Source organism: Pezoporus wallicus, unplaced genomic scaffold (assembly GCF_028554395.1).
Source record: "Pezoporus wallicus isolate ANWC-B61680 ecotype Strahan unplaced genomic scaffold, APGP_CSIRO_Pwel_v1 contig_749, whole genome shotgun sequence".
Taxonomy (NCBI): Eukaryota; Metazoa; Chordata; class Aves; order Psittaciformes; family Psittacidae; genus Pezoporus; species Pezoporus wallicus.
In genome coordinates this window covers 3,499,668-3,522,107 of record NW_026641327.1, presented here as the reverse complement: position 1 = coordinate 3,522,107, position 22,440 = coordinate 3,499,668, and the positions used below count along the sequence as shown (strand labels likewise).

General features: G+C 37.8%; 1 long non-coding RNA gene across 1 annotated transcript; it reads right to left on the bottom strand.

Moving 5' to 3' along the window:
• Positions 1–1,655: 1,655 nt before the first annotated feature.
• Positions 1,656–21,651, bottom strand: LOC130606608 (uncharacterized). Its single transcript, XR_008974027.1, has 4 exons — positions 21,370–21,651; positions 20,711–20,812; positions 14,276–14,392; positions 1,656–1,768 (listed from the first exon to the last, which is right to left on the bottom strand). It is a non-coding gene; the product is annotated as an uncharacterized LOC130606608 (long non-coding RNA).
• Between the last annotated feature and the right edge of the window lie 789 nt (positions 21,652–22,440).

Sequence of the window (22,440 nt, the reverse complement as noted above, 5' to 3'; positions counted from 1 at the left end):
TTCATTTGTACCAAATGATTGAGGAATCACTTAGCAAATAAAAATGAAACAACCCACCCCAAACCAAAAAACACACACCCCAATCCCCACCTTTTTCACATAACGCATTTAAAGGCTGCCTGTAAACAAATCGAATCATAAACCAAAACTTTCTTGTACCTTTACATGCACAAGTACTGTTATCATTGATTTTTTCTGAGATACAATTAATAAAACGAGTGATATTTCTGTTGAACAACGAACTGCTTGCACATGATGTAGACAACTATGTTATATTTTGAACTAAAGCAAAACCCAACAATTAGATTGTAGATATAATTGTCCTAGGAAGAGTCAAAGAAGGAGTTTTTCCTATGAGCTGTTGTTAGGAGATTAGGATCTTCCCTTTCTCTACAAGATGCATTAACCTTTGCCGCAACTCGTTGTGCAAGTACAATTCTTCTTTTGATCCATTAGCAGAATATGCAGCAAGTAGGTCTATCTCACTGCCAGGCTTAGTCACATTAATCCTGGCACTTGTCATTAGGCATTTACATGCAATGTTATCCATCCTCTGTGTGTTTTGCTAGACAACAGAGGGTGAGAATACATATTTATCACTAAGGATAAGCAAATTCTTACTCTATTGAGCACTCCTGTACTTGAACTGAGCCCCGTGAGCCACATGTCTAATTTGATTGCAGTGTGGGTAGACATTGCCAATATCTCAAAACTGGTTTCTTGAGACAAATTCTGTTTCTCATAAGATTTGTAATATTGTTTTGAAGTTTCTGTTAGTACTAAGGAAAAGTGACGGTTGAAACTTTCGGATTCAAAAGCATAACTCACCCAGCAGAGTGCACAAAAGGTGCCTGCCTAAATTAACCCTGTTACCAGTGGCAGCACTAGGATGAAATTCTTAGTTGCTGTCCTTCTTTTTGTTGTTTCTGTAATCTAATCATTATGTAAAATATAGTTTTTCACCCACATTTCCAACTTCCTCAAAATAATTGGATTACATTTTTAAGCCAGTTTAACACTTCTTTTAGCTTAAATAAAAAACATAATAAAAGGAAACATTGCAACAGAAGGGTATTCACCTCATTATTTTTGAAAGCAGATTTTACGCATAAGCATCACTACTGCAGAAACACGTAAAATGTAGATAAGGCATCCCAGTGCATCACTTTGCATTTTCTTTTGCCTGTTTGAAAGAAAAGTGTCTTTGGAAGTGTTTACAGCCAAAATCGTTCCCTTTGTAAGAAGAGCTACCGTGTGGCCAGTTATTAGCATTCAGAGGGAGAGAAGCACAGAAATGTCAGATGCTACCAAATAGCTGGGGACCCAGCCATGTTCTGTAATAAAGTTCCCTTCACCTGTGATATTTTAGATCAGAAACTTTGATTTCTAGCAGTTTAATATACTATACTTCTCCCTCCCCCAGCAAAATACCCTAAACCCCAAACCTAAACAGAAAACTCCCCAAACACCCTCATAACCAAAACCAAAGAGGTTTTTACTAACTGGCAGATGAAATATTTTTGTTCGTTTTGGTATTTAATTTGCTTCATGGTGTCGCTACTCCTCCATGGACCAATTACCAACCACGGTTATGCAACACTTTATTAACACACAGTGCACAACACACACCTTTCCAGGATCAATGAGATCCCCCAGTCAGATTCCTTTTCCAATACCATAGTAGATCCACTGTCTCCTTCCAGCTTACTTTGTTTTGGGGTTACCTTGATTGTTTGTAGGCTTTGACAGATGTTGTATGCCAGAAAACCTTTACAAAGAGAAAAAAGTTGAGTTAATGTTGGCATGTTGGCTGACCAAAGTGACGCAGACTGGTCCTGTATCAGAGATGTGTCTCCACTATATATCTACTCTTTCTTTACTTATTAATAATATTCCCACATGAATGGCTGTGTTATTGTGCCTGGTATCAACTTATTAGCCTGTATTTATTCAGATCATTACACCTTTCCTTTGAAAATAACTGTGCAACAGTGGTCTTTCCTTCTATTCCCAGCACTTTTGAATTTCAGTAGTTATTAAAATGATGTCAGCTATTGCTCTCCAGGCAGTGCCTTGAAAATCTATATGAAAATTATAGAGAGCTTCTGGTTTGATGTTTAAATTCAGTAGATACTATTTTAAATGTTGTATTTAGATGTTAAAAACAAACCCTCAAACATTTGATAAATATTTCTCTTCTGCCTTTAAAACAAAGCCCTTAAGTGTTACACTTCTGACTATTCATTGACATTTCCAAATTGCCACCTGACAGAAAGAGATTTGTAATGGTTACTGGGATGTCTTTTGCCACTGCTGAATAGTTAAAATTGAAAGTTTTTGTCCCAAAACCACACTGTAATAAAAATTTCATTGATATATTCTTAGTATACCTGTATTCCTTGGCAGTTAAATTTTTGTAGGATAAAACCTACAACAGCTCTTTCTATTACGTAGGGCTTTTTAACACTGCATTTGCTGATTTTGATAGCAGAACTATTTCAATACTGATTAATCAGGGATTTTTGATGGCATTTTGGGATTAATGGTATCAATTTTCATTCATACTTTCTTGCTGGAACTCTTGCTTTGAAGACTTTTTGTTTAAAATTATTTCTAGCATTAGGATGCTAGGCTTTTTTACTAGTTGCCTAATTAAAGCCCAAGTGATTTAGACGTGCTTAATTTGAGTTATATAATATGACATGTAAGTGAAGTTGAGTGTCTATGTCCCTTGTAGACAAGAGGGGCTGCTGAATTGGGCCAAGCTGAAATATGAATTAGTCTGGTGAATTCTCTGGTGGATAATTAGTATCAACTGGCAAGATGGTGCTTCAAGATCTGTGAGATTTTTGCTGCATGGTATATGATGAATGCATTTATGTCAGTAACAGGCTGGAGATTATGGAACTCTGGGGATAGGTGATGAGTCAACAGAGATCTTGTGGGTCAGGGCCAAAGGGAGAACAGTGGTGGGGGACATTACTGTGGGGATCTGATAAGGACCACCTATCAGGAGGACTCTGTGGATGAAGCTCTCTATAGACAGATAGATAGGAACAGCTTGAACTTCAAGAGAGCAGACTTTGGCCTCTTCAAGAGCCTGCTTAGTGAGGTTCCATTGAATAAAGCCCTAGAGGGCAGGAGTGCCAAAGACTTCTGCTTGATATTCAAGGATCACCTACTCCTTGATTCTCTTGTGAGATGAGCCAATGACAACCCCATGAAGTTCAACCAAGCCAAGTGAAAGGTCCTACACCTGCGTAGGGGCAATCCTAGGCACAGCTACAGTTTGGGTGGGTGGAGAAGAGATTCAGAGAAGCCTCGGGGAGAAGGACTGGGGATATTGGTTGAAGAGAATCTGAACATGAGCCGGCAGCATGTGCTCGCAGCCCAGAAAGTCAACTGTATCCTGGGCTGCGTCAAAAGGAGCGTGACCAGCAACAAACCAGAAACAGTCTGGGTAGGGCAGCTCCCGGATTTACGGTGGGAGGAAGTTAGGAGTGAGGAGAAATGAATGGAGATGTTGACTTTTGGAGATGCATGGTTGATGCCTTCAATCCTACTCTGGGAGTAAGATGAGACTTTGATTAGGGGCAGCCTACACATATCTTCTGTGACTAATGGTTTTTCTATGGACAAGACATTGCCTGCCTGTTTCATGTTCAGGGAAAGAAGATGACACTGCCATTACCTGTGCAAAGGGAATGCAGGGAAAAGGGGGAGTAAAGCAGATGTAAATCAGATGGGTTTTGACTCTTACAGAGCCAAGAGCCTGCTGAAATTCTGTTCTGATCCTCTTTCAGCACTTGCTAGCCTCACATGTTTCTTTGTCATCTTACCTTCCTGATCTACTGATGATGATGGTGCTAGACTGGGCACACAGAAACTAGAGGGCTGCAGCCTCTGTCCTCCTAAGTATCTGGCAGGACTTCTCTGTGTCCCAGAGATCTTAGGCAAATGGCCCCTATCTGGCACATGATCCATATCAGATTCACCTTTCTGGAATACAGACACAAAATTCCAATTAACATTTCAGTAGCAGCAATGGGGCTTGAAATGATCTGTAACTGAATAATGCTATACTCACTGTTTAACTAGAACCTTTTCTGCATGCCAGTGGCATGTGAAATTTGAAGGAAATATGAAAGAAAGCTGTTAGTGAAATTTATATTAAAGTTCAGAAAACTATTAATGAGCAATTTTTTTACTAAAATTCCTCTAAGAAACCTATACATAAATGAAACTCATTTAAAAGCTTGAACTAAAAATGACTGGGATACCGTGCCTTAATTACTTTTTTTAAAATATGCAAAACTCCTTCCTTTTGCCTTCAGAATAAGAAATAACAACATTCAACTAAATATAAATTGTCAAGGACAATTTTAGAAAGAAGTGTAAATACAGATTTATAATGGAAAGTGACTGCAATGTAAATAGAAATGTTTCTGTCTTTCATTAAATCTTCTGCAGACTATTATATTTACATTAAAAAAGCCCCAGAATTAAGCAATAGTTGTGAATTTCCTTAATTAATCATCTCTCTCAGCTGATACACCTGCTTCCTACCCCTCTATTTTCTTTCAGTGTTCATCCTAACCCTTGAAATGCCTCGGTAGCTTGAAAAGTAACTTAAAAAACCCCAACTACTACAAAAAGCTACATCAAGCCACCAAGGGCAAGTTTTTAACTACTCTCAGCTTCTCAAAAGGTCAAGGCTGAGTAAGACAAGGTCTTACATGAGTAACAGCTTTTTTATGTTTGAAAACTTTTGCTTTATTTATTTCCTTATATGAAAATAAAATGAAAATAAAAACTCCAAACCAATTCCGTCCCAAAACCACATTTGTGAAAACATAAGGTTGAGAGTATAGTTAGCACATTAAAAGGATATACTAATGAAAACAAGCATTATAAACTTAAAATACTAAATTGCCACTATCATACCTGAAATAAAGTCAGATGTGTGAAGGCACGGAAAAGCATTCAAATGCCACAAACCTTTGCTGGGCTTTGTGTGACAGTGTTACAATAGAACTGAGATTGATCTTTAATGTTATGTTGAACATTGCTATGGTCTATATAGTTCTACAAATTCTTTTTCAAAGCATCAAAACCCTAGAATAAAATTGTATACTATTAAACATGTGATGCTGGGTTTTGTAAAAAGGTCTTTGCAAGTCTCAGGAATACCTTTTCTGTGGTCTAATTTAACTGAAATCAATGTACAGGGTGCAGCTGTTTCCTCTGAGCTTGCTTTGAGGTTGGAGCTGATATTCCTGGGTTTAAGAAAGACGAAAGTTATTTGCAAAAGCTATGCAAATGAGAATATTAAAAAAAAAAAAAAGTCTGATCCCTCTTTAGGAAGATAGACCGAACCAAACTGAACAAAACAAACAAAAGGCTCTAAAGTGTAGCTTACAGCAGGCTTCATTTACGCACATTATAATTCTACCCCCACCACTTCTACACGGTGCTGTCTCATTCTGTGCTGAGATTAGGAGCAATAACCAGATGAAGAAAAGGATATCATGGACATAGCAAAAGAGTTAGGAAGTTCATGTATAACAATCATCTGTGTATTAAGAATACCAAAACAATAAAAGTCTGATTATGCTGTCAACTATTCTGTTAAAAGCTAATAAAATACTCTGCTGAAGCTGACTCATATAACTAACAGGCTGCAGATTTCAACCACAAAGAAATATTATTAGTTATATTTATAATATAAGACAATAGTAATTTTGTATTCTTCATATGGGACTGTTCTGTACTTGCATTCTTCAAAATGTCTGTCACAGATGAATATACTCCATTTTACAGATGAAATGAGGATTCACATAATAGATACATTGTAATTATGATAAAAACTACAATATGATCATAGAATCATACAATAACTCTGGTCAGAAAGGACCTTTGGTGTCATCTGGCCCAACCCAGAGAAGGGTTGACTTTGAATTGAGATCTAGCTCTGAAATTCGACCAGGTTGTATACAGCATTTTCTGGTTGAGTTTGGAACATCCCCCAAAGAAAGAAATTCCACGGCCTCTCTGGGCAACCTTTTCTGATGTCTGATCACCTCATTGTGAATTTTTTTCCTAATATCAAGTTGGAATTTTCCTTCTTTCAACTTAAACCTACCACTCATTGTCCTTTAGCTGCCCACCTCTGAGAAGAGTCTGGCTCTGCCTTCTCTGTAAATGTCCTGCTAGGTAGTTGAAGAGAGTGATAGTTCCCCTCTTGGCCCTCTCTTAAGAGATCCCTTGATGTCTCTTACATGTGAAAAGAGGATGATTGTTTCTAACTTCTTTCAAGTGTACATGTTTCTAAAAGTATATTTTGCAAGCCTTGCTACTTTAAATAGCAGGTGGTATAGACCATTCTACTAAACTTGTGAGTCCCTAAAAGTGTGTAGAGTTAAGTAAATTCCCTTTACCCCATATTGGTAATCTAATGATGGTGCACTCAGCAGCATGCTAAACTTTGATGGCTGTACTTCATTTTGTGTTCAATAAAAGATAACATGAGAGATCATTAGAGTAACTATGTCAGATTAAATGTATTTTCTTGTACAAAAGTCAAGTCCCTTCAGGAATCATTGCAATTTACTTTGTCTCATGGAGAACAATATTTTCCCGCTAGACCTCAACACAAAGGGCCATTACAAAATGTAATTCATATTTCATATGTTCAGAAACGTTCAGCACAAATTACAAATGGAGACTTTAGTGAAGTATTTATGTTCTGTTACCAACAAGATATGTATAAGTAATATGTGTCCCAGGGCTCCAGCCTACACCGCTTACATTTATTTGTTACAGACTGCACTTATACTTTGCAGTTAAACATAAGGTAAGTCATGTTGCTTCTTTGAAAACATAGAAAAGTGCAGCAGACAAAAACATTATTGTTTCTGAGATTTTCCAACAGCTGCAGAATGAAGAAGGTACCATACATCGCTTAACTGTTAAAACAGTGATATCCTACCCAAACTTCAAAAGACTGTTCATAGAATCATAGAATCACAGAACCACAGAATGGTTTGGGTTGGAAGGAATCTTAAAGATCATCTGGTTTCACCCTTCCTGCCATTGGACAGGAACAACTTCCACTAGACCAGGTTGCTTAAAGCTCCACCCAGCCTGGCCTTGAAGACTTACAGAGATGGGGCATCCCTTGAACGGGCATTTTGTGAAGTTCATGGAACTTCACCTCCATGAAGAACCTGAGGCTGTGTGGGTGCACTTGGAGACTCAAATGAAGACCTTAGAATGGGCCAGTGAAAATGATTTTGCCCTATTTTGAGTACCGCTATGTGTGCTCATAAGGAAGTGACATGCAGCTCAATGCTGCTCTTGCCAGGCAGCATTTCCACTAGAAGCAGTTAGGCAGGGCTAACGTTTTTGTTTGTGATTATGTATTTTCACTGTGGGAACAGCTTTTTGTAATGTCCAGAATATGTGAACACAGTGTTTTAAGTACTAAAAGGTGTATAAAACTTGGGGTCTTTGGTCTTCAAAACAATAAACACAGGTCAATAAAAGATCCATGTGGCAAGCAAAGTTTTCTTGTAGAAGGGTTTAAACACTATTGCACACATAGTAAATTATATAAATTACAATTATATATATATAAGTATATATATTGATAATTTGACCCTGTTAAATATACTAAATACATGATGGTACTGCCTTGGGGCATTTTAAAAGTTCTATTTAATAGAAACTGATGCATCCAGAAGTAATATTTTGGTAGACAGAATCATCGGTCTAATCAATCAGAAAACCAAAAAATGTTTTTTCTGTTTAAGGGTTACTCCGCTGTTCTTCTTACTGTGGTTTCTTAAAATCAGTTTGTACAGTTTTAGTAACAGGACAGTTTAAAGCTCCATTGACATTTGAGTTTTGCAGTTCTTGAAACAAATCATGAGTGCTGAGAAACAAATTTCAAACAAATCATGAGTGCTGAAAATGATATCAAGACCAAGTCAGGAATAGCAGAGTATCTGACAATTATAATCTCATATTTTCATTGCCAAGCAATTATAAATTCAAGAAAGTAGACATCTCATCCTGCAATATTAATTTTGACTCACACTCACTAGCTGTTACTGTCACAGTACTTTTTCTTCATTCAGGTAAGTCACCTATCAGGGACCACATTAATGTTTCTCTTCCAAGAATATGATAGTCAGTAGTGCAGCCAAGCAGCAAAGCAGTGCAGTGTCTAATTCCTAAATCTAATTCCTAACTCTACTCTCAGACTGCACAATAAAGAACCCCTCCCAATTTACCCCCTACTCCCACTCTGTTCCTTCTTCTTCCAAGGCAGCAGTAGTGTCTGTGCACGTGTGTGCGTTTGAAATTACCAAAATGGTGCATGCACCGTCCTGAAAATGAATCACAGAGAGTCTGGATCAACATGAAGGCACAGCACATCAGCCCCTTCTGTGAGCGACACTTTGCGTTCTGTGGGTGGACAAGGCCAAAATATCGCTCCTTTTACCTGGGCATGGTGACAACTCTGGTGCTCCCCTCTCACACACAGGTCAGTAATGGTAATGACTTGCAAATCTCCTATGAATCTTCCAGGGGAAAAAAAAAACAAAACAACACAGCTAATAAGGCTGTTCAGTATAAACGTACAGAGCTGGTTGCACTAGAAATGGAAGAATCACTAGGACTCATATCAAATTATTATCTCCACTCACGCCATCCATAGTTTTGAGAGGATGCGGCAAAACTGCAGAAGATAATCAGAAAAAAAAATACTGTAAAATACGAAATTTGAAGGGATCAGTTTATCAACTACTTTTGGGTCAATCTTTTTAATATATTCATGGTTGCACATCACAATTGTGTGGAAGTTATTCTGATGACACTGGTACAAAGTCAAAAGCTCTGTAAATACTGAAGAAGGGCTAGTTATTTTGTTTGTGAACATTTCATGTTGACATTGCAAGGCTCTACCTAGCATACTGCAGGTGATTCTTCTCATTTGTGCCCAGAAGTCATGAACTGAAATTGGATCAGGAGCACAGGGAAGCTACTAAGAAGACTAGAAAAACAGGGAACCCATCTTTATAGAAAGGACATTGCCAAAGGCTAGCTTGCTTATATAAGTAGATTGTAGTGCGGAGGAGGTTGTGATTGCAGTCTATAAATATATCAAGGGTGTAAACACAGTGAGGGGAAACAGCTATTTAAATTAAAAGGCAGTGTTGGCATAAGAAGAAATAGACATTAAAAGATTATAAATGCATTTAGACTTGAAAATAGAAAATGTCCCTAAGCCATCATTGCAGTTAAAAAGACCTAACTTTGAAATGAAATCAAACACATTTATGCAGTTCTAGGGTACAGCTGTTGTGATATCAATGGCCTGGACTCAAGGAAGGTCCTAGTTCTGTGTTCCAGTGAACTATATTTAAGATCTTTTTCACTCACATGAACAGGGTTATGGCTGCAGGACAGCATTTATATGCATCTTCCTCTGTGTTTCTAGGAGTACAAACACCTGTGATTATTGAGGGACAAAAGCAGGTGTTTTTTCTCAAGCGTAGTTATAAGGCTGAAAAAAAGTGCATTTATTACCAAAGGCATGCAGTGTCTGCATGCAACTTACAAATATATTTATTTACTTTTGGAGTTATTTGTAGTTGAAGTTTGTTCTACATGATCAAAAAATTAGCTACAAAGTTAAGACTGTACTGTGGAGTACAAGTGTAATGTCAGGCAGGGACATTTAGTACAGACATAGAGTGGGAGAATGTAGGAACTTCAGGACCAGATGCAGTCAATGATGCAGTTCCTGTATCTTTCATACCCAGACGTGTGGCACACCTAGTACAACAGCCTGTGGAAAGGCACCAGAACAAACTACAGGCTCAGGATTAAGTGCAGGACTCTGCCCTTCATGAGGTGAAGGTATTGTGAGATTGTGGGAACTATAAAGTCAATACCAGCTGTGAAGGACTACGGAGGAGGGTAACCAGTGCATCCTCTGGGATCCAAAGAATAATGGAACAAAAAATGCAAGGGATAAGTTATCTGTTGCCTGGATGATCCTAGTTACAGGGAAGAATTCAGAAAGATCCTTAGAGAAAGCCTGAAGAAAGTTCTGAGGAGAGTTCAAAATTTACTGCAGAGATTGCATAAATTCAGAATAAGACCATGCCAGCTCAAAAGAGCATCTCAGAATCCAGAAAGTTGCTAAGTGGCTATTTTAAACTGCTTTTGTAAAATTAATTTCAAATGTATAAGCTTTAATCACTCCAAGATCTGGCTTAATTCCAATACCACTGGTGCAGACTCACAGGGAAGTCATAGCAATGCAGCAGCACACATTGTCTCCAGAGATACGGTTTCTGTGTGCACCTCCTGTGCTGGGGAACTGGCAAGGCTCATCCACCACACAGGGACAAAATTTCAGTGTGTATTTTGGTTTTCTCTTCGGGACAGCAGCCAGGCTTGTGTTGTGCCCTCAGTAGTTATCAGTGGAGAAGTCATCCCAAATTCAGAATTTACTTTAGATTAATTAGAGCTCTGCACTATAGAAGAAACACTACATCTTTAATCCTTAGCTGACATCAATGTTATGTAGCACGAGCAAGAAATGCGGGTGGACACACAAACCTAGTGTTCTTGTCTACTGGCTTAAATACCACAATACCTTTACAATGGTGTGTTTAGACATAGCATATGCTATGATTCTTCCTCCGTCACACTGTTGGGGTTTAGGATCAGTAATAGATTTTTTTAAAAAGTTAAAACTTTTTAAGTTTTTAATCAGAGGTGGATGTTAGAAGGAGAGGACGAATTTGGTATTGTCAAGATGTAGAAAGAAACACGTTTGGTTAAATGAAAGGTATTATGGGAGGAGAAAATAAATGGAAGAAAGAAAGTTTTGACAGAAAAGTTAACTGAGATTCTATTGCTTGTGCTCAATTTATTCTTCTTTTCTTTTTCTTGACAAAAAAGTTAATCTGAAGATTTTAGTATTGAAAAGAATATGAGGAAGCGATTATAACATGGGGGAACATATGATTTTCCCATTTAAAAACTGTTTTGGTGCTGTTTCTCCACATTTGTAGTTTCATTTCTAGTTGAACTTTCCAGTTAATTTTTTAATGTAATCCAAGCATGTCTTTGAGGACCTGTCAATCATCAGCATTTTTAAAGGCAAATTACTTATTTCAGTATTGAAATACGGATTTAGAATATTATCTGTAGGCAAATATTAAGAAGAAGTGCAGGAACTAGACCTCCTCTTATACCAGCCACATGTGATTGATTCTTGCCTCTTATCTTTCTAAACAGTGCAAACGTAACAACTCTTCTGTTTAGCATCCAAATCCAATGAACTATCCATTATTTGTGAAATTTTGTTTGTAATAGGGCTAGGTGGGGAAAAATGTTTGATGTCACTGCTGTGTCACTGTCCTGATTTCAACAAAATCAGTACTGAGCTTTTTTCCCTAAAATGCCTGTTTCCACTTCAGTGAAAAAGTGGCTTAATAATGAGAAATGATCAGCTTGAAGGCAACAAAATTAGAAGATTTAAAAAAATCAATACTCCCTAAAAGATAAAAGCATATCTTTATCTAGGGAATCACTGCAAGTATTTCCAAGGCACAGACGGGAAAAGAGAATCCAAACTATAAAGAATAATAAGAAACCTATTCCGATTTAAAAGAGATAGTGAGAAATGTAGCATATTTTTCCTTTATTGCCAAGGGAAGTACTGAAGAAAGTCATATCAAAACTGGCTTCCTGGAACAGCATGGAGATGCATGAGACTTTTGTATTCTTCATCCACTGTTCTGTGATTATTAGATTGTGTAGATGTGTTTAGGAGATGGTCTAAATTGATTCCTGCCATCTCAAGTGTACAGAGGAGAAGAAAGAACAGGTAAGAAGCCAACACATGCCAATGGAAAGATTTCCACTGGCTGCAGTTGCCGTCAGATTAAATGCCAAATATTCTTTATATTAAAAAGTTTATTTAGTAGGTGATTTTGTCAATTCAAGCCTACAATGTGTAACATAATGTTTGCAATTTTTTGCGTTGTTATACCAAGGAAATATTTCCCAGGTTGCGTGCAACTTACCCGAGCAAAGTAAAGGCCCTTGTATATTCTGTGTGTACAGTATTTCTCCTGCGTGCCCTGCCCTCACTATGTGAAATTCACCCTAGATGTCCAAAATGACAAAATGACTACCTGTAACTCTTCACATACGAGACACAGCAACTGAGAATAACTGCTTACACGAGAATGGTTTTATATCTCCCTGATAAGACAGATACTGGTGAAGTTACATTACTAGAACGTGGGACCATATAGTACAGAAAGATGAAGTAACTGGGGTTTATTCTCAACAAAATCATAGTTTAAAAAAAATCAATTACTTGTTCTGCACCATTGATCACTGTCCAAATTGATTTTTTTGTTACTTCATACAGAAAGATCAGAATAAAGACAACTTTACTGAAGAAATGCAGATTCCAGTAAATAATTCAATAAGCCAAGTTTCAGTTTCATGTGCATCTGCTGTAAATATCAACGTAAGGCCAAATCCTTTTGGCTTTATCTAAATGAATCCAATTTCAGTTAGCTTGCTGGGACTATTTATCCCTGACTGGCCTCAGAATATATAGTAAATGCAAAGTGCAACCAGATTTTAATAAGCCATTCCTACTGGGAGCTGTAAAACAGGAAAAAAAAAGCAAAAATCCAGTTCTTTGAGGAAAAAAAAAAAAAAAAAAAATCTCACTTTCTTATTATATCCTTTGATTTAAATTATAGAGTTGTAATTAAAGATTACATTCTTTTAATCTGAAAATGAGGCTCTCTCAATAATATAAGGTGCTGTTTGGCTTAAAGCACTAAGAGTTCTTTTCATTGAATCATATATTTTAAAACCATATTGTGTGAGTCTCTTTACTGTCCTCTTTTCCCTGCCTCTTTTGCATAATATATTGGTATGTAATAGGAAGCAGCACTGCAGTTACAATTTAACGGGAAACACAACTGTTTATTGAACCAGATACCCATTATTAATTTAACAACCAAATACAAATGCTTCTGGCAATCAGTGCAATAATTCTGTTTCCTTGATTACTTAAGGTTTGCCGTTGGCTTCAGTGGAAGCTTAATCCAGCCCTCAGAGGGGAGAAGTGCTGCTTTTTAACACTTGTAAAGAAAGAATAAGTACCAACCTAATTTGGTTATCCTGCATGCATTCCCCCTGTCATCTTTTATAGACATAGACATCTCTCATGTGGCTTTAGGAAGAGATTAAAACTATTCTCTTTTTCATCATTTTCCTAATATTTTGCATCTGGCTTGGAATGTGAAATATGTGCAGTAAAGAGTCTACACATAATTTTTTAATTTACAAGTAAATGAGTTATAAGAGCTCATAGTAAGTGAAAAAAGGTTCCCATCTTTGTCTTGAAATTGTATTACCTACATTTTCAAGCAAGTGTTTCACCATTCAAGTTGGAGCACTGCATAATAGGGCCTGTAGAGATGTGTACATTTCAAAGGTGATCTGGAGAAAGTTACACCAGAGATTAATTGGGCCCAATGAGACTCTAGAGGGCAGTCTTGGTATAGTAAAAGAAATATCTATTTTTCTGTCATTAGAAACCTCAGTCATGTAGAGTCAGTACAAAACGTTATAGCATAGTTTAAAAAAGCACCAATACTTTCAAAGTAGATTTTAACAAAGTTGCTTAATTTGATACGAAATACAATTACCTTTTGCTGTAAGATAATAATTCACAATAATACAATGCAATTAAAAAGTCAGTATACCTTTTATACTATTAACTAGGATATCCATAGGCTATAATGAATACATCAGAAACCAAGTACAAAATATGGTTTCCTTCTTGGTTTTAGTTAGTTCAAGCACTCATCAATTCACAAGATGCATTTCTATCAGCAGTTTAAAACTCTACCAAAAGTCCACCAGAAGTCATTTGCTTAAAGAGAGTAGAATAAAATCCAACATACAGTGCAGATGCAAATTTAATGTCAGTTTTTAAAAGATGTGTTTTACTTTATAAGTAATTAATCTTTATACACAAGTTTTGACTATTGTCGGCAGAAATCAAAATTGCGTGCCTTGTAAATTTTTAATTGAGCAATTCTTAGATTAAAAAAATGCATTAGTCACTTTGACTGTGTTTAATATTTTAGAAGAAGTTGTTCTGCAAGAAAACAAATCATTGGTAATGAAAAACAATGCATTGCTTGTAAGTACTAACTGTGCAAACTTTTGAAACATGTAACCTTTGTTTCTTTACAGGCAAACAATATTGCAGTTTTGTTTTAATATAGGATCTTACTTCCTGTGTAAGACTTTCATCTGTATCTTTCAAAACCTTTAGAAGAGGAAAGAGAATCATTATTCCCATTTTATAGAGGGGCATTGCCTTCTCTGTTGGCTACAGCAATCATATCGCCTAGTTGGTGAAACAAGGCTCATCACGCAACTGCAGCTTAGCTGGTTCAGGTCACACACACAAGGAGGGTGAAAGATTGGGACTGGTGCTAGAAAGGCAACAAGCCAAGCTCCAATCCCATGAATTTCTGCTCATCCGTCCTTCATTCCTGAAGCAATTAAACTTCCTAGATGTCCCCATCCTTGACCTTGAAAATTTTGAGGATCAAAGAGTCTTAGTTCCATTGTTTTTCTAAGCAGAAGGATTTTTTCTGCTTTAGATCTGCTTGTTTATGCTCATACTTGAGCTGGAGTGTGCAACTATCTGTTTTTCTGCCCACATCACATGGGTAGTTGATCAGCTGCAGTCTCAGCACCCCTCTACAAACTGGATTTGGTAGCCAAAAAATACAGCTGCATCCATTTAAAACACAGCCAGGTAAAAAGAAACTACATTTAAGAAGTGTTCAAGACAAGGTTGGACGGGGCTTTGAGCAACGTGGTCTAGTGGAAAGTGTCCCTGTTCATGGCAGCAGTGTTGGAACTGGGTGAGCTTTAAGGTCCCTTCCAACCCAAACCATTCTGTGATTCTATGAAGAATATTATCACATGGTTACAGACCTTCTTTTGATCTGGCAAGTAGAGCATTCACCCATACATGGAAGTTGGATTCATTCCCTCTCTGGCCCAGGAGGCTTCAAACCATCATTTTGTGCAAGTTTATTTTTCCTAGTTTAGTGAGATGTCAGCCTGCACTCAAAGAAAATAAAGAAAGGAAATTTATAGGGCTAGTGGGGGAAATAGGGAGGAACTTGAAGAAGGACACACTGTAGGGATATTGTAGGGAATCTCTGTGCTAACCATAGGCAGGCGGGGATGCCCTACCTATTAGACCAGGTAAGAAGTATTTGCTGAATAATTCTGCCTTTTCTACAATGTTATTCCCATTTTTAAACACTGTTAATCTATCCTTGGCCTGTGCTGATGCAATGCTTTAAAGTAACAGTAATAATGATAGTGTACATTTGAAGTCCTACTGTTTTTCTGCTTGTGGATGTGTCTTTCATCTCTCCCTGAACGTATACAGAGAAGCTTTCTCAAGTTATGAGTATTTTTCGTTTTGTGTCTGAATTTCAAAACTGAATGCAAGGTTCCTGGTGGTCAGTGCTTATGCTGTTTTGCAGTCTCTGAAACTAGGATTCTTTCTCTCATAAATTAAACCAACCAACCAACTATGCCATCCTTTGCCCACTAGAACATACCTTCAGATTCCTCTTGATAAAAGGGGCCCTTAACAAGATTTTTTTCTGATATCCAATTTCTTAATTCAAATTGTCATTGGCTTTGTGTAATGTTTGATTGAGATTAATACCAAAGAGCATAATGTCTAAAAAACCCCAAACTTGCAGAGTCTTCTCTGTTCTAAATTTCCTGCAAAGTTTGCTAAAGCATAAACTGTAGGCAACTTCATATACACTTATGGGTTTGAAATATATATACCACATGAACCAACTAATGTTTTTGTTGATTTTGTTCTTTTAAAGGGAGAATAGTTTATTAAAGATCAAGTTCTTTGAAAATACAATAATTTTTTTATGGAAGTAAGAGTTTTATGTGCACGTCTCCTCCAGCAAATACAGAAAAATATCTGTAGGAATATCTGTAATTTCCACTTTGACAATTATTTGAATTAAAACAATATAATGCAGGAAAGCAAAGTACATTTCACGAAAATTTACTTTTCTGTTACAATTCATTCTGTTACAATTATTACCAGAGCTAATAACCCTAACTCTCATAGAAATGTAAGTAGTTGAATATGAACAGTAGAATTTTTTGAAAGTTTTCAATTCTGCAGTAGATCACATCATCTAACAAGCTTCAGATTGCTAAGAATAAAAGCATATTAAAGATATGACAGGGTTTGGCTACCTCATCGTAAGAAGTGAATAACATGATAAATTGGGGGGGGGGGGGGGGGAGGAGTTTTAAAGTTGAGTTAGCTGTTTGTAGCAACAGCTAGATACCATTTCTGGTAAATATCAAAATAAATCAATATAAGAATAGTAAAAGAATTGATTACAATCTGCTGATCTCAAATGGTAATTGTAAATGACAATACATAATCAAATAGATATATTACCCATAGTACAGGTTACCACAGTATTGAAGGAACTGTAAATAATAAGGTGCCTACATGGAACAACTGGATTTTTTACAAATTTGTGTGCAAATTATCATTATGTGCTTTGGTTCAGAGAAGTACAACATATGTTACTTATCACATATAATGTGATGGGCAGGGTAAAGTGTCACTTTAAGGGAAAGTGTAATAGCAGCAACTGAGAAAGCATTTTTCTTCAACTATGAATAACCAATTGAACTTGGACCCTCCCATCCAACGCTGAGCCTAAGAGTATATTTTTATGGTCCTTCACAGACAGATATTATCCATATCAGTTTGCCCATATTCCAAACCAAGCAAAAATCACTTAGCAGCATTAATGCACTGCTGAGACAAAGTCAATACCTTTTGTCTTGCTCAAGGCTTTTTGTCTGCTTTTATCAAAATACTAACTAGAGCTACGTGGCCACAAGGTGCATTGGAAAGTGGAGCTGAGCTTGCTCATTTCTGCCTAAAAACCAGGATGTAATTGTACCCTAGAGACAGCTAATCTGGTCTTGAAGGGAGAGATCTACTTTTTCAATATATATAATAAAGGAAGAGATAGATACCCAGTAAGTTTAAGGAGGTGCAATATTGAGAACACACTCCAGCTGACAACATCTTTATTCAGTGCCCCATGGTCTCAAAAGGTATGTTAATAACCATAACAATAGAAATTTCCTCAGACATCACTTTTGTAAAATCGATGGTGCCCTCTGAGGCAGTCAGCCCTTGCTTTAAACCTATTGTCCAACATGAAACACAGTTCAGCAAAATTTGCAACAATTGCAGATGTTCCTACAGCTTGCTGGGTTAGAAGCCAGTCCTTCCAAAGATGCTGTCAGTATCTCCAGGTAATGGTAAGTGCAACTTACCATTAAGAGTGAGTCCAGCAGAGGGCCGTAAAGGTGATCAGAAGGCTTCTATGGAGACAGGCTGAGAGTGCTGGGCTGGTTCAGCCAGGAGAAGACAAGGCTCCAGGGAGACCTTGTAACAGCCTTCCAGTACCTAAGGGAGTCCAAGAAGAAATCTGGAGAGGGACTTTTTACAAGGGCAGGTAGTGACAGGACAAGGAGGGATGGCTTTAAACTGAAAGAGGGTGGATTTAGATTACATATTAAGAAGAAATTCTTTGCTATGAGGGTGGTGAGACACTGGAACAAGCTGCCCAGGGATATTGTGGCTGCTGTGGCAGTGTTCAAAAACAGGTTGGATGGGGCTTTGAGCAATGTGGTCTAGTGGAAGGTGTCCCTGTGCATGGGAGGAGGGGTTGGAAATAGAAGATCTTTATGGTCCCTTCCAGCCCAAACTATCCCATGATTCTATGGTACACTATTCAGACTACCCTGGATAATTTTACCTTCAGACGTTATTGCGTCAGCCTTTACAAGACTTTCATGAGGCAAAACCTTGAACTCCAAACTGTTTTTCTAGTCATTATACAAAAATTACATGAATATAAACACTGTTGACTGTCTCATCTGCTGTATATATTTACCTTTCTAGCAAGAAGGATGCCGTTTCTTCTCCTTTAAAGGAGAAAGAGAAAGATTTTAGAGACATAGGTCCTGAGTGATGAGTGGAAACAGAATACACAATGTGCCTGACTTCTATTATACACACACTCAGATACTAACACGGGCTGAAAAAGATGGGTGCTTTTAATCAAGGTCATTTATGCAGTTGGGCGCACTGAAGACCTTGTGCTGCGGCAACGAGTCTAGAATTTCTCCTCCTGAATAGAATAACTAACAAATAGCTACAGCTGAAGATATTCCAGTATGAATTAAGAGAGATGTAAATCACTGTCAAATTAACAAGGTTGACAAAGTGGTTCAGAAGTTCAGCACTGCTCTCTGGAAGTGTGAAAACATAACACAAAGGATACAAATGAAACCTGCGGGACTCCTCTTAGGGGTCATTAATCTTCATATCATGCTAACGCTTTATCAAAGTGATTTTACAAAAACTACAAATAGACATTAGCTTTGGTCTATAGAAACCCTCAAAAACATTTAGATGTGCTTTTCTTTAAGATACTGGGGCAAGGGCACCCAACAGCCATTTAACGGGCAGTAGGGCCAGGGCAAATGCAATGTGCTAGGTCTGAAATGCAAGGGTTATCACTAGAGTAAAGCTAAGAGACCTCTACTTGGCTTCTTTCTGTACAGGGGGAACCTTAGCTGGCAAAGGGCTAAGGACTAATCTTTTCAAGTATAAAGGAAATGTCTCAGATAATGATTAATCAAGAAGGAGTGGCAATTCTTCTATCAAGAACATGCTAGCGGATTAGATGTCTTGCTTTTCCCCGTCAGGATAGAAGATTATTCGCGGTTGAAAAGACTTGAGTGCTAGCAAGGTCAGCAATATTACTTTTGTTAATCTTGATGTGGTGCGATGTTTCTTATTTAATGTGTTATTTGTATATCTTTATACTGTGTAAAAAAGAGCTGCTGCCTTAACTTACAATTACGGTGTGTGACTGAGATAATGTGAAGGGGACGATGGGAGTGGGAGTATGGCAGCACTGATGAGTTCTTTCTTTCTTCTTTCTGCTGCTAAGCAGTTGTCATCTTGTTTATTCTCTCAAATTACTAATTGCCACACTATAATTACATAAAAGCCAAATGAAAACACCACCCAAGCACTTCCACAATTTTCTTTTGTTGGTGCATCCAACAGAAGCATGAGTTATGGCTCAAGTTACTTTAGGGTTCTGAACGCCATGGCTCCTGAACATAGACTACTGTGCCTCCAAAAGAAGGGGTATCTTAGAGCCACCAACAGATGATGCTCATCAGTAGGCATTTACCTGTGACACTGTTGTAAACTTTCCTGGCATACCTTAGTGTTGTGGTACAAGCAGAAACAGTACAGTGTATCATTTAGTTCATTTTACAAACATCAGAAATGTGATAACAAGGCTCACAGCCCTTTTATTAAGGGAAAGTAACTCTTATTGTGTCACCAAAGTAGTTGATATATATTTCCTGATAAAGTGAACTAAAATACCTGGACAGTGGGCAGAAGTGTAGCCCATACAAAACAGTTGATGCATGAAGAGATTCTATTGATTGATAAATCGTATTTTTCTAAGAGAAGCCATAATTACAACTAACAATTTACTTCTTAGTTGCTGTCATAAAATAATGGAAAACCATTGTCAACCTAAATAAATTCTCCTATTTTTATTTATAAGAATTTTCAAGCATGTGTACAGGAAAGAAGGTGTGCTAAAAAGTGTAAGTGTGGCTTTAAATAATCAATATGTTATATGGAGAAGTTCTAACCTAGAAATTTTAAAAGTGTATACAAATGTGTGTGTGTATGTAAGCAAAAATAAGATTTTTTTGAACCTGCCCAGAAATCAGCTTTATTCATTGGCAAATTAATCAGATTTTTTATGCATATTTAAACACAAGTGTTGAACAGTAAGAAAGACAACTGTGGGTGTCCCTTGTGATGGTGCACAGAGAAGCCAAAGGCCTTGAGTACAGAGCAATCGACACTTGAATCCTAATGACTGTAAGTGGGAGCACAACCTGATATTCCATTAAATCAAAGGAGTAGCTGATATGTTAATGGAGCCAACTATTACAGACAGAAAACTCTTGCCTTTCCCCCTCATTTTTAGTTACAAGTATGGGATCATATAGGAAGAACATGTGCTTCTTTCTGTTCTATCCTTGTACCATCGGTACTATGATAATATCTTTTAATTCTGAAGCAATTAGTTCACAAGGGAAAATAAAGATAAAATCTCTATTTTCTACAGTCTTGTTCAAAGTATTTCAATGGACAGCTAAGATCTATATAGTTGGTTGGTTTGCTTTTTTTATTCTGCTAAATTAAATATGATTGTATTTAGGGTATTAGTGCTGATTTTTGGCCTCACTTTTGTTACTATCACCTTTTCACTGTTAAGTTTATTCACTATTTTTAAGTTGTTGTTGGGATTCTTGGAGTTTCTTTCTTTGTTTAACTGTCCTTTGTAGTTTTTTTCCAGTGTGTTCTCCAAAACCCTGTTGAACCCAATACTTAGGCAGTATTTTCATGATAATTGCTGGACTTTTACATTTAATTAAAACACACCTGTGTCAAACGCATACAGAACTTTCTTGCAATTCCACTCTAGGCAGAAAATCTACAGGATGCTTTGCAACTGAAGAGGGAAAGTTGAGGATAATTCAATTGCTGTAAACAAACAAACAAAAAAATGTTATGGAACAAGCAAAGGAGACAAAAAAGACAAAACCATCCTGTTTGTATTTCATCCTCTGCGCTGCAGAAGTGCCAGAACATCACACAACAGATATTAGAGAGGGAATAGGGATCTACAGCTGCAGAAATCATTCTGTTGTGCAAACAATAGAAGTCTCGCTCTTGCCTCACTCCTTCTTCCCAATGCTGCCCTCACAAGCTTCCCTTTCAGCTGCCTTTAGCCCAACTGCAAGGGTTTCCCCTCTGCAGATACCATCAGTGCAGAGGATGCTGTGCTGTTCCTCTCAGCAGCTCCTCAGCTAGGGCTAGCACAGAGGAGTGCTTGGCTCCCAAAACATGCAGAAGGTCACTGGCTCATGGATGCCTGCCCTACTGACACAAGGGTGCCAGTGATGGCTAGAGGAGGCTGAAAGAAATTATGAGAGTAGGCTGTATGAAGTGGGAAGACCTGCATGCTGTTGATGACTGACCACTTCTAGACCCTCTGGTAACAAATGCAGAGACTTCATCTACTAGGCAAAGGCGCAAACCATGGCTCAGTTTCCTTCCATTTTGGAGAAAGAACTATCCTGCACAATAGCCGAGGCTGCTTCTGGGCTCTCTGCCATCCACCTTGGTTTGACACACCAGGCCAAGCTGGCCAAACCATTGCTGTAGTTTCCCCACTGGAGTCCTGTGAAGAGGAGATTTTTAAAGTACTCTCACTGCTGACTCAGTGTGATCAGGACTACCCAAAGGGACTACCCCCCTCTCAGGCCGAACCCTTGGAGGTGATTTCTTGGGTGCTCGCCAGTAAATTCCTGGGTAGTGACTGTGGACCCTCAGCCCAGGGCACCCCATGGTCCTGATCAAGTCCTCAGGAAACTGCATGGTCTTTCTCCCAGGAACATGGGCTGTGCTCACCCTGCAGCTGAAGCCCAGCCTTCATGAAGTGGCCCGGTGCCACGTATGACTTCTCAGCATGATTTTCAAGAGTGCAGAAAAGTGATTTCACTATCCAGTCTGGGGAATGTGATCCATTCAGACCATAACTATTTTGATAATCTGTACTGCTTGAAGATTCTCTCTAATTGACTTACCAGGACCATTTGTCATTTGGCCTCCTAGCCTTTGACCAAAAGAAAATGATGGACAGGCTGAACCATGACTATTTTAGGAGCATCTCCTCAGTCTCCAAGGGTTTTGCTATAATTAGCATCTCTTTTACATTCACAACAGTGTTTTCTAAGAGACCATTCAAAGCTTACTCCCTTTTATCAGGACTTCCTCAGATCCTGGAAACCCTTCTCGGTGATCAGGTCCACTACAACTACTGAGCCAGGAAATGAAGGATTTCAAACAAAAAGTAAAGTCTTCAGTGTAACATTTTGGAATCAGAAACAATGGTACATAAAATTCTTAATAATACGTAGACTTAAGCAAAAATTATACAGCTAATTTTTTTTTCATTTTAGTGTATAGTTTTTGTCTTTATTTCAAGGAGAAGGGGTGGAAAACAGGCAGAAAAGAGAAAATGTCTAATATTTTAACTTCAGAGAACTGCTGATGAGATATTTTTACCTTGAATGAATTTTATTTGTCTTGACTGTGGAGTCATAAGG